At 44.4% G+C, this 10,350-nt stretch overlaps 1 long non-coding RNA gene across 1 annotated transcript; it reads right to left on the bottom strand.

The window, feature by feature from the left end:
• Positions 1-3,424: 3,424 nt before the first annotated feature.
• Positions 3,425-6,521, bottom strand: LOC129137375 (uncharacterized). Its single transcript, XR_010152213.1, has 2 exons — positions 6,412-6,521; positions 3,425-5,277 (listed from the first exon to the last, which is right to left on the bottom strand). It is a non-coding gene; the product is annotated as an uncharacterized LOC129137375 (long non-coding RNA).
• Between the last annotated feature and the right edge of the window lie 3,829 nt (positions 6,522-10,350).

Here is a 10,350-nt window from a genome sequence, read left to right on the forward strand (position 1 = left end):
GAATTTGGCTGCTAAGTTGTGCCATAATTTGTCTTTTGAGCCTTTTTTCCTTTGGGTAAGTTGAGCTCTACATTTTGTCTTGCCATTCATGACAGTAAAAAATGTGGTCATCTGGGGGCTGAACCTCCTTCTGAACAATGATCCAAGATAAAAGTACTAATACCACAAGGCTTTTTTATATTCAAGGGAAGAGGAAGTATGTTTCAGTTTTACCACCTAGATAATTACACGTCATTTGGCACTGCCTTTCAAGATATGTAGAAAACAGAAAATATATGAGTTATGAAGATATCCAGGCACATTTAACATTCTCTATGCCACTTAGTCCTGAACAGAGAATTTTCGGTATAAATTGGAGGAAGCTTTTTTTTTTTTTTTTTTTTTTTTTCTTTTCTCACCCCCAAGACGAGTCTCCCTCTGTTGCCCAGGCTGGAGTATAATGGTGTGATCTCGGCTCACTGCAACCTCCACCTCCTGGCTTCAAGTGATTCCCCTGCCTCAGCCTCTCAAGTAGCTGGGATTACAGGTGCCCACCACCATGCCCAGCTAATTTTTGTATTTTTAGTAGAGTCGGGGTTTTACCATGTTGGCCAGGCTAGTCTCAAAACACGACCTCAAATGATCCACCCGCCTCAGCCTCCCAAAGTGCTGGGATTACAAGCGTGAGCCACCACGTGAGCCAGGGGAAGTTTTTAAATTTACCACTTTTTAACAATTCCATTTAGGAAAGTTCAGTTGAGCTGTTGGACTTGGACAACTTCGCACCTCTCATCTTTGTCCTTGTCATCTAGTCATCTATACCATTACCTCCTAAGCAGGGACATCATGGTTGCCATGAAGCATTCATGTGTGATGGCATTTCTTTGCTTCTCATTTCTTCATGTGTTTGACATTTCTCCTAGCTCCAAACTGGACCAGCTACCTTTCCTATGAAATCTAGCAGTAGCTGTGGGATTGACGTGGTTGCTCTTTTCATCTTTTTAGATTACCCATTGCTTCTCTCGAAATCCTAGTACATGATTTTTTTTTTTTTATCCCATGTGCAGAAATCAGGAAAAAACAAATTCTACAAAGAATTTGAAAGATATTATTTCAGGCCAGGTGTGGTGGCTCATGCCTGTAATCCCAGCACTTTGGGAGGCTGAGGCAGGTGGATCACTTGAGGTCAGGAGTTCAAGACCAGATGGGCCAACATGATGAAACCCCATCTCTACTAAAAAGACAAAAATTAGCCAGGCATGGTAGCAGGCACCTGTAATCCCAGCTACTTGGGAGGCCGAGGCACAAGAATCGCTTGAATCTGGGAGGTGGAGGTTGCCGTGAGCCAAGGTAGTGCCACTGCACTTCAGCATGGTTGAGTGACACTCCGTCTCAAGAAAAAAGTCATTTCAATGACTACCTCAGGAGATTCATAGGTATCTGACCCACATCTGAGATGGGATTTGCATTGCATTTTAGCTATGATGAGAACAATATTTAATATCTTCGAAGATTAAAAGCATACTGTGATAATATGGAAATCTTGGTGGGAATTCAGTCATTAGTGAGAATGTTTTGCGTTAAGTTCAAACCAGCCTCAACGAAGCTGATGTGAGGGAAGGGAAAGTGAACTCTGAGTAGAGCAGGGACAGAAGGAAGATGCTCCAGTGCAGATCAGGAAGGAGCAGGGGGTGAAATGTTACAAATTCTAGAACTCAGAGAGCTGAAGGTAATTACTTCCTTTTCAAGTTGTGAAACATGTTAACCTGTGGTAAAATACTTACAAGATGATAATTACCATCTAACCGTGTTGAAGTGTGCAGTTCAGTTGTGTGAAGTATATTCATGTCATTTTTTTTTGAGACGGAGTCTCACTCTGTCACTAGGCTGGAGTGCAGTGGTGGGATCTTGGCTCACTGCAACCTCTGCCTCCTGGGTTCAAGCAGTTCTCCTGCCTCAGCCTCCCGAGTAGCTGGGACTACAGGCGTGCATCACCATGCTCAGCTAATTTTTGTATTTTTAGTAGAGACGGGGTTTCACCATGTTGCCCAGGATGGTCTCCATCTCTTGACCTTGTGATTCACCCGCCTCGGCCTCCCAAAGTGCTGGGATTACAGGCATGAGCTACCGCACCTGGCCTATTTTTTTTTTTTTTTTTTTGAGACAGAGTTTCAATTTTGTTGCCCAGGTTGGAGTGCAGTGGCACAATCTCAGCTCACCACAACATTTTCCTGCTGGGTTCAAGTGATTCTCCTGCCTCAGCCTCCCGACTAGCTGGGATTACAGGCATGCACCACCATGCCTGGCTAATTTTGTATTTTTAGCAGAGACAGCGTTTCTCCATGTTGGTGAGGCTGGTCTCAAACTCCCGACCTCAGGTGATCCGCCTGCCTCGGCCTCCCAAAGTGCTGGGATTACAGGAGTGAGCCACCGTGCCAGCCTCATGTCATTCTTGTGTGTGTGTGTGTGTGTTTGTGTGTGTGTGTGTGACAGAGTCTCATTCTGTCGCTCAGGCTGGAGTGCAGTGGTGTGATCTCGGCTCACTGCAACCTCCGCCTCCCAGCTTCAAACGGTTCTCTGCCTCAGCCTCCCGAGTAGCTCGGATTACAGGCGCTCGCTGCCATGCCCGGCTAATGTTTGTATTTTTAGTAGAGATGGGGTTTCACCATCTTGGCCAGGCTGGTCTTGAACTCCTGACCCCGTGATCCACCTGCCTCGGCCTCCCAAAGTACTGGGATTATACGCATGAGCCACCGTGCCCAGCCGTCATTCTTATATTATTATTTCCTAGGTGTCTTTCCTGAAGACTATCTTCCCGTCTCAAAATGGACATGATGGATCCACGGATGTACAGCAGAGAGCCAGGAGGTCCAACGGCCGTAGACAGGAAGGTATGGCTCTGTTGGAGTCCCCATAGTGTGGAAATGAGTTTGCCCTGGAAAGGGAAAGAACAGCTTCTTGCCCTCAGGTTTCTCACCTTCTCCTCTCCTCACTCTCACCAAGGGCTGAGGTCCATTTGTATGCACACAAAGAAAAGAGTTTCTTCCTTTCCAGGAATTAAAATTGTCCTGGAAGCCATCTTTACTTTATGGAGACAGGTGGAAACCAAAGTTCGAGCTAAAATCCATAAGATGAAGGTGACAACAAAAGTCAACCGTCATGACAAAATCAATGGAAAGAGGAAGACCGCCAAAGAACAGTAAGATGTGCCTTGACACAAATACTGTTGTATGAACCATGTGCCAATCAAAGTAGACCACTGTAAAGTCCTTGAGAATATTTTCTACAATATTTGTGGCAAATTCAGTGGGTTCAAAATTGAGTTTGTCCTTTCTGCTTCATTAGTTTAAGATGTATAATTCCTTTCCCTTCCTACATTCTTGTTTGTAATTTTTTGGGGGGAAGAGGAGATGCTAGTACTGGCATTGGTTTTCCTTTCTCTCTCTCTTTTTTTTTTTTTCCTGAGATGGAGCTTTGCTCTTGTTGCCCGGGCTGTAGTGCAATGGCACAATCTCAGCTCACTGCCTTTTGGGTTCAAGCAATTCTCCTGCCTCAGCCTCCCAAGTAGCTGGGATTACAGGTGCCCATCACCACGCCCAGCTAATTTCTGTATTTTTACTAGAGATGGGGTTTCACCATGTTGTCCAGGCTGGTCTCGAACTTCTGACCTCAGGTAATCCACCCGCCCCAGCCTCCCAAAGTGCTGGGATTAGAGGCGTGAGCCACCACACCCAGCCTTTTTTTTTTTTTTTTAATTTTGAGATAGAGTCTCGCTCTGTCGCCCAGGCTGGAGTGCTGTGGTGCAATCTTGGCTCACTGCAACCTCTGCCTCCCAGTTTGAAGCAACTCTGCCTCAGCTTCCCGAGTAGCTTGGATTACAGGTGTGTGCTGCCACATTCGGCCATTTTTTTTTTTTTTTTTTTTTTTTTTTGAGACAGAGTCTCACTCTGTCACCCAGGCTAGAGTGCAGTGGCATGATCTTGGCTCACTGCAACCTCCGCCTCCCAGGTTCAAACAATTCTTATCCCTCAGCCTCTTGAGTAGCTGGGACTACAGGCATATGCCACCATGCCCGGATAATTTTTGTATTTTTAGTAGAGGCGGGGTTTCACCATATTGGCCAAGCTGGTCTAGAACTCCTGACGTCATGATCCGCACACCTCGGCCTCCCAATGTGCTGGGATTACAGGCGTGAGCCACGGTGCCCAGCCCAATTTTTGTATTTTTAGTAGAGACAGGGGTTCACCATGTTGGCCAGGCTAGTCTTGAACTCCTGACCTCAGGTGATCTGCCTACCTCAGCCTCCCAGTGTGAGCCACCGCACCCAGCCTGGATTGTTGAATTCAATGCTTGGGTCACCTCCAGATTCATTTTCACAGTCTTTCATGTTTTGGTCATATTACATTGTATTTTGCTGCCATATGACTGATCTTTTTTTGTTAAATGTGAGATACTTGTTAAAAAATATTTAGCAATGAATTGAGGCCTAGTAGCATGTTATCTTGCTGCAGAAGAGATGGGAGTCTACTTCTGGGGGATGGTCAGGGGTCCTCCATACAGGCTGCAATTGAGGTCGTCGGTGCAGGCTCAGTCCCTACAAAGGCCAGGGTATTTCCTGTCCACCTCTATTCTGATGCATGACCCTTCTGGGTCTCAACCAGAGCCAGTGGACTTCAGTATGGGTCGCTTTCATTGGCAGACCCTCAATCCACTTGTTTTCCATCTAACCCCACGCATGTGTGCAAAAGCTGCTCTGCTTCTTTGCATCTCGGTAGTTCCTTCTGGAATTCAGCAATGAAACTCAGGGAAATGGGTTCCAAATGCGAGGCTGACTTTCGTCCTGGGTTTCCTTCTTCTCCGTCTTCACCTCATGTCTGTTTACTGCCATGTTAGCAATTTGATGTATTCAATCATGGGTTTTGTATTCTGTTTGGTGTCCCCCATTGTTCTCATCGGAGATCAGAAGCTTCAGATGCACTTATGTCAACTCAAGAGTAGAATGCTTCCTTAGCTTCCCTCCAGAGTCAGGTTTTGTGTTTCTAGTTCCCAAGTGCACAGCAGGAGTAGTGATGTCCTCACTGGCTTCTCATTTGCATTAAACTGTGAGCTTCTTTAGCGTGGGGACAGGACCCTGCTCCCATTGCATTCTCAGCACCTCACCACACACTCCTTGTTGGAGGCCACTCCAGACAGCATGTGCTGAAGGATGCCCTGTGGTCAGAAACAAGTTCATTAACTTTCTCTTTGAAGTGTTTTCGTCCCTGTTTCGTAGCGTTCTGGGAGTTTTACACATCCTTCCTATAAAACCAAGTATCAGGTGAGATCCTTAGGATCAGGACCATGAATCAAGTGGTGTGAGGGCAACACAGCAAACTTACCCTTTTTAGGCCGTTTCCTTTTTCGGCCCTCAATCTCTGTGAACTGAACCTTGTTAAAGTCAGTCAACACCAGGGTGGATGGTTTGCCCTTGTCACCTATTTTCAGGACATAACACCCTGACTTAGGAGCCATTCCGATCATTTCTAATTCAATAGATGCACCCAGCATTCAGATTGCCTTTTCAGGATCTTTAAAGTCGATGACAAGAGTTCCAGTCCTGAATCATGGCAAAGTGCAGTAGTGAACTGCGGGGTTAATGACACCATATTCTGGAAGGATCTCTCTATGGCTGATGGTCTCAGTTCTGGCATCAGCCTCTGACTGAGAATCAGGTCTCACACAGGAGGAGTCAGATGAGGAGCAATCCTCTGCTTCCGATGGAGTTAGTTGTGATGAATTGGTGAGGTCTGGTTTTTCACACTGAACTAAAATGAGCTTTTGCTGTGTCAAGCACAAGACTGACCCCAGAGACACACATAGTGCACCTCATAGAAGCTTTTAATAGTCTTTATATTTACTAAAGAATAGGACTAACTATGGAACTATGAAGATGAGCTGGAAATGACAGGTGACTTGCCAGCAGGCCAGAGTGTGATTTTTTTTTTTTTTTTGTCCCTCAATGGGAGGTGTCCATTCTTCCTTCAGTTGTGAGAATCAGTTGGTTCATTTATGGGAAGGTCGCAGGGGGGGATCTTTGAATCACAGCCTTCAGATGCCAGAAGGGCAGAGGGAATCCCACACAGGCTGGTGGATCATGTGTGTGCATTTCTCTCCCTTCTAGTCTGAGGAAACTAAGCATCAAAGAACGTGAGCATGCAGAAAAGGAGAGGCAGCTATCAGAGGCAGAGGAAAATGGGAAATTGGATATGAAAGAAATACACACCTACAAGTGAGTTCAGAAACTGAACCCCACCCTCTTGGGAAACGCCCATTGGAGTGTTGTTTTTAACCTTTGTACAATGTTTAGACCCAGTAAATGCATAAATAGAAACAAATGGTCAGAAGACATATCGTGAGAGAGAGAGAGAGTTCACAAAACAGAAAACAAAGTACCTTAATATTTACCAGTGACCAAAAGATGTGAAGCAGCAAAACGTCTCCTGACCCCATTGCCAGCTAGACTGTGTGGAAACTCGGTTCATACCAGCCATTCTAGGGGTGGGGTGAGTTGTTGTCATCCTTAGGAAAGTGTGTTGTTGTAGGATCAACCACATCCTTCAAAAGGACTATGCCTGTTTATAAGCCCAGCTGTTTCTGCCCTGTGAAACACGGTAAGGATATTAATACAAAGAGAATACAGCTTTACGATAAAAGATGCTCAATGAAGGATGAATTAGGGATATACTGAGAATGGGGAAGGAAGCTATCATCTCAGAAGTCAGCAGGCAGTAAGCGAGAGGAGGAATCAATATAGCAACAGTTTGGATCAGACTGTACGGTTTTTTGGTTTTTGTTTTTGTTTTTCTGAGATGGAGTCTCGCTGTGTCACCCAGGCTGGAGTGCAATGACGTGATCTTGGCTCACTGCAACCTCCGCCTCCCAGGTTCAAGTGATTCCCCTGCCTCAGCCTCCCGAGTAGCTGGGATTACAGGTGCCTGCCACCATGCCCGGCTAATTTTTTGTATTTTTAGTAGAGACGGGGTTTCACCGTATTAGCCAGGATGGTCTCAATCTCCTGACCTCGTGATCCATCCGCCTCGCCCTCCCAGAGTGCTGGGATTACAGGCGTCAGCCACCGTGACCGGCCCAGACTGTACTCTTATAGCCATCTGAAATACGTTTTCTAGGTAGAGATAGATTGTGTAAGGGTACAGTTGTGAGGATAACAGAAACATGGCAGATTATTTAAAATCATCCTGAAAGTGGTGCTTTATCTGATGAAAGTGATTGTAATCCATAGGAAAATGTTTCAACGTGCACAAGCGTTGCGGCGGCGGGCAGAGGACTACTACAAATGCAAAGTAAGGAGCTTCCTCCCCGCAGCTGCAGGATAGTTCAGTGCTGATGCAGATGATGCCACGGCCCTTAGACTCTCTCAACACTCAATTTCTCATGTGTTGGCTTTTTCAGATCCCCCCTTCTGCAAGAAAGCCTCTTTGCAACTGGGTAAGTTTGCTTGTTTTCCTTGCTTTTGGACATAGTCTGCCAGGTCAGGACATGGATACATTTTTCTCCCTACAGCTCTGTGCTCAAGCCCTGCAGAGGGAGATGGCAGAGAGGAAGGCTGCCTACAAGCATCACAGTCCCATCCCTGTTGGTAACCGTGTTGTGCAAAAACCTAATGCATTATGGCAAATGGATGTCACGCATGTTCCTTCATTTGGAAGATTATCATATGTTCATGTAACAGTTGATACTTATTCACATTTCATATGGGCAACTTGCCAAACAGGAGAAAGTACTTCCCATGTTAAAAAACATTTATTGTCTTATTTTGCTGTAATGGGAGTTCCAGAAAAAATCAAAACTGACAATGGACCAGGATATTGTAGTAAAGCTTTCCAAAAGTTCTTAAGTCAGTGGAAAATTTCACATACAACAGGAATTCCTTATAATTCCCAAGGACAGGCCATAGTTGAAAGAACTAATAGAACACTCAAAACTCAATTAGTTAAACAAAAAGAAGGGGGAGACAGTAAGGAGTGTACCACTCCTCAGATGCAACTTTATCTAGCACTCTATACTTTAAATTTTTTAAACATTTATAGAAATCAGACTACTACTTCTGCAGAACAACATCTTACTGGTAAAAAGAACAGCCCACATGAAGGAAAACTAATTTGGTGGAAAGATAATAAAAGTAAGACATGGGAAATAGGGAAGGTGATAACGTGGGGGAGAGGTTTTGCTTGTGTTTCACCAGGAGAAAATCAGCTTCCTGTTTGGATACCCACTAGACATTTGAAGTTCTACAATGAACCCACTGGAGATGCAAAGAAAAGCACCTCCGCGGAGACACCGCAATCGAGCACCGTTGACTCACAAGATGAACAAAATGGTGATGTCAGAAGAACAATGAAGTTGCCATCCACCAAGAAGGCAGAGCCACCGACTTGGGCACAACTAAAGAAGCTGACGCAGTTAGCTACAAAATATCTAGAGAACACAAAGGTGACACAAACCCCAGAGAGTATGCTGCTTGCAGCCTTGATGATTGTATCAATGGTGGTAAGTCTCCCTATGCCTGCAGGAGCAGCTGCAGCTAACTATACCTACTGGGCCTATGTGCCTTTCCCGCCCTTAATTCAGGCAGTCACATGGATGGATAATCCTATAGAAGTATATGTTAATGATAGTGTATGGGTACCTGGCCCCATAGATGATCGCTGCCCTGCCAAACCTGAGGAAGAAGGGATGATGATAAATATTTCCATTGGGTATCGTTATCCTCCTATTTGCCTAGGGAGAGCACCAGGATGTTTAATGCCTGCAGTCCAAAATTGGTTGATAGAAGTACCTACTGTCAGTCCCATCAGTAGATTCACTTATCACATGGTAAGCGGGATGTCACTCAGGCCACAGGTAAATTATTTACAAGACTTTTCTTATCAAAGATCATTAAAATTTAGACCTAAAGGGAAACCTTGCCCCAAGGAAATTCCCAAAGAATCAAAAAATACAGAAGTTTTAGTTTGGGAAGAATGTGTGGCCAATAGTGCGGTGATATTGCAAAACAATGAATTCGGAACTATTATAGATTGGGCACCTCGAGGTCAATTCTACCACAATTGCTCAGGACAAACTCAGTCGTGTCCAAGTGCACAAGTGAGTCCAGCTGTTGATAGCGACTTAACAGAAAGTTTAGACAAACATAAGCATAAAAAATTGCAGTCTTTCTACCCTTGGGAATGGGGAGAAAAAGGAATCTCTACCCCAAGACCAAAAATAATAAGTCCTGTTTCTGGTCCTGAACATCCAGAATTATGGAGGCTTACTGTGGCCTCACACCACATTAGAATTTGGTCTGGAAATCAAACTTTAGAAACAAGAGATCGTAAGCCATTTTATACTATCGACCTAAATTCCAGTCTAACAGTTCCTTTACAAAGTTGCGTAAAGCCCCCTTATATGCTAGTTGTAGGAAATATAGTTATTAAACCAGACTCCCAGACTATAACCTGTGAAAATTGTAGATTGCTTACTTGCGTTGACTCAACTTTTAATTGGCAACACCGTATTCTGCTGGTGAGAGCAAGAGAGGGCGTGTGGATCCCTGTGTCCATGGACCGACCGTGGGAGGCCTCGCCATCCATCCATATTTTGACTGAAGTATTAAAAGGTGTTTTAAATAGATCCAAAAGATTCATTTTTACTTTAATTGCAGTGATTATGGGATTAATTGCAGTCACAGCTACGGCTGCTGTAGCAGGAGTTGCATTGCACTCTTCTGTTCAGTCAGTAAACTTTGTTAATGATTGGCAAAAAAATTCTACAAGATTGTGGAATTCACAATCTAGTATTGATCAAAAATTGGCAAATCAAATTAATGATCTTAGAGAAACTGTCATTTGGATGGGAGACAGACTCATGAGCTTAGAACATCGTTTCCAGTTACAGTGTGACTGGAATACATCAGATTTTTGTATTACACCCCAAATTTATAATGAGTCTGAGCATCACTGGGACATGGTTAGACGCCATCTACAGGGAAGAGAAGATAATCTCACTTTAGACATTTCCAAATTAAAAGAACAAATTTTCGAAGCATCGAAAGCCCATTTAAATTTGGTGCCAGGAACTGAAGCAATTGCAGGAGTTGCTGATGGCCTCGCAAATCTTAACCCTGTCACTTGGGTTAAGACCATTGGAAGTACTACGATTATAAATCTCATATTAATCCTTGTGTGCCTGTTTTGTCTGTTGTTAGTCTGCAGGTGTACCCAACAGCTCCGAAGAGACAGCGACCATCGAGAACGGGCCATGATGACGATGGCGGTTTTGTTGAAAAGAAAAGGGGGAAATGTGGGGAAAAGCAAGAGAGATCAGATTGTT

The sequence above is a fragment of the Pan troglodytes genome, chromosome 18, assembly GCF_028858775.2.
Source record: "Pan troglodytes isolate AG18354 chromosome 18, NHGRI_mPanTro3-v2.0_pri, whole genome shotgun sequence".
NCBI classification, from domain to species: domain Eukaryota; kingdom Metazoa; phylum Chordata; class Mammalia; order Primates; family Hominidae; genus Pan; species Pan troglodytes.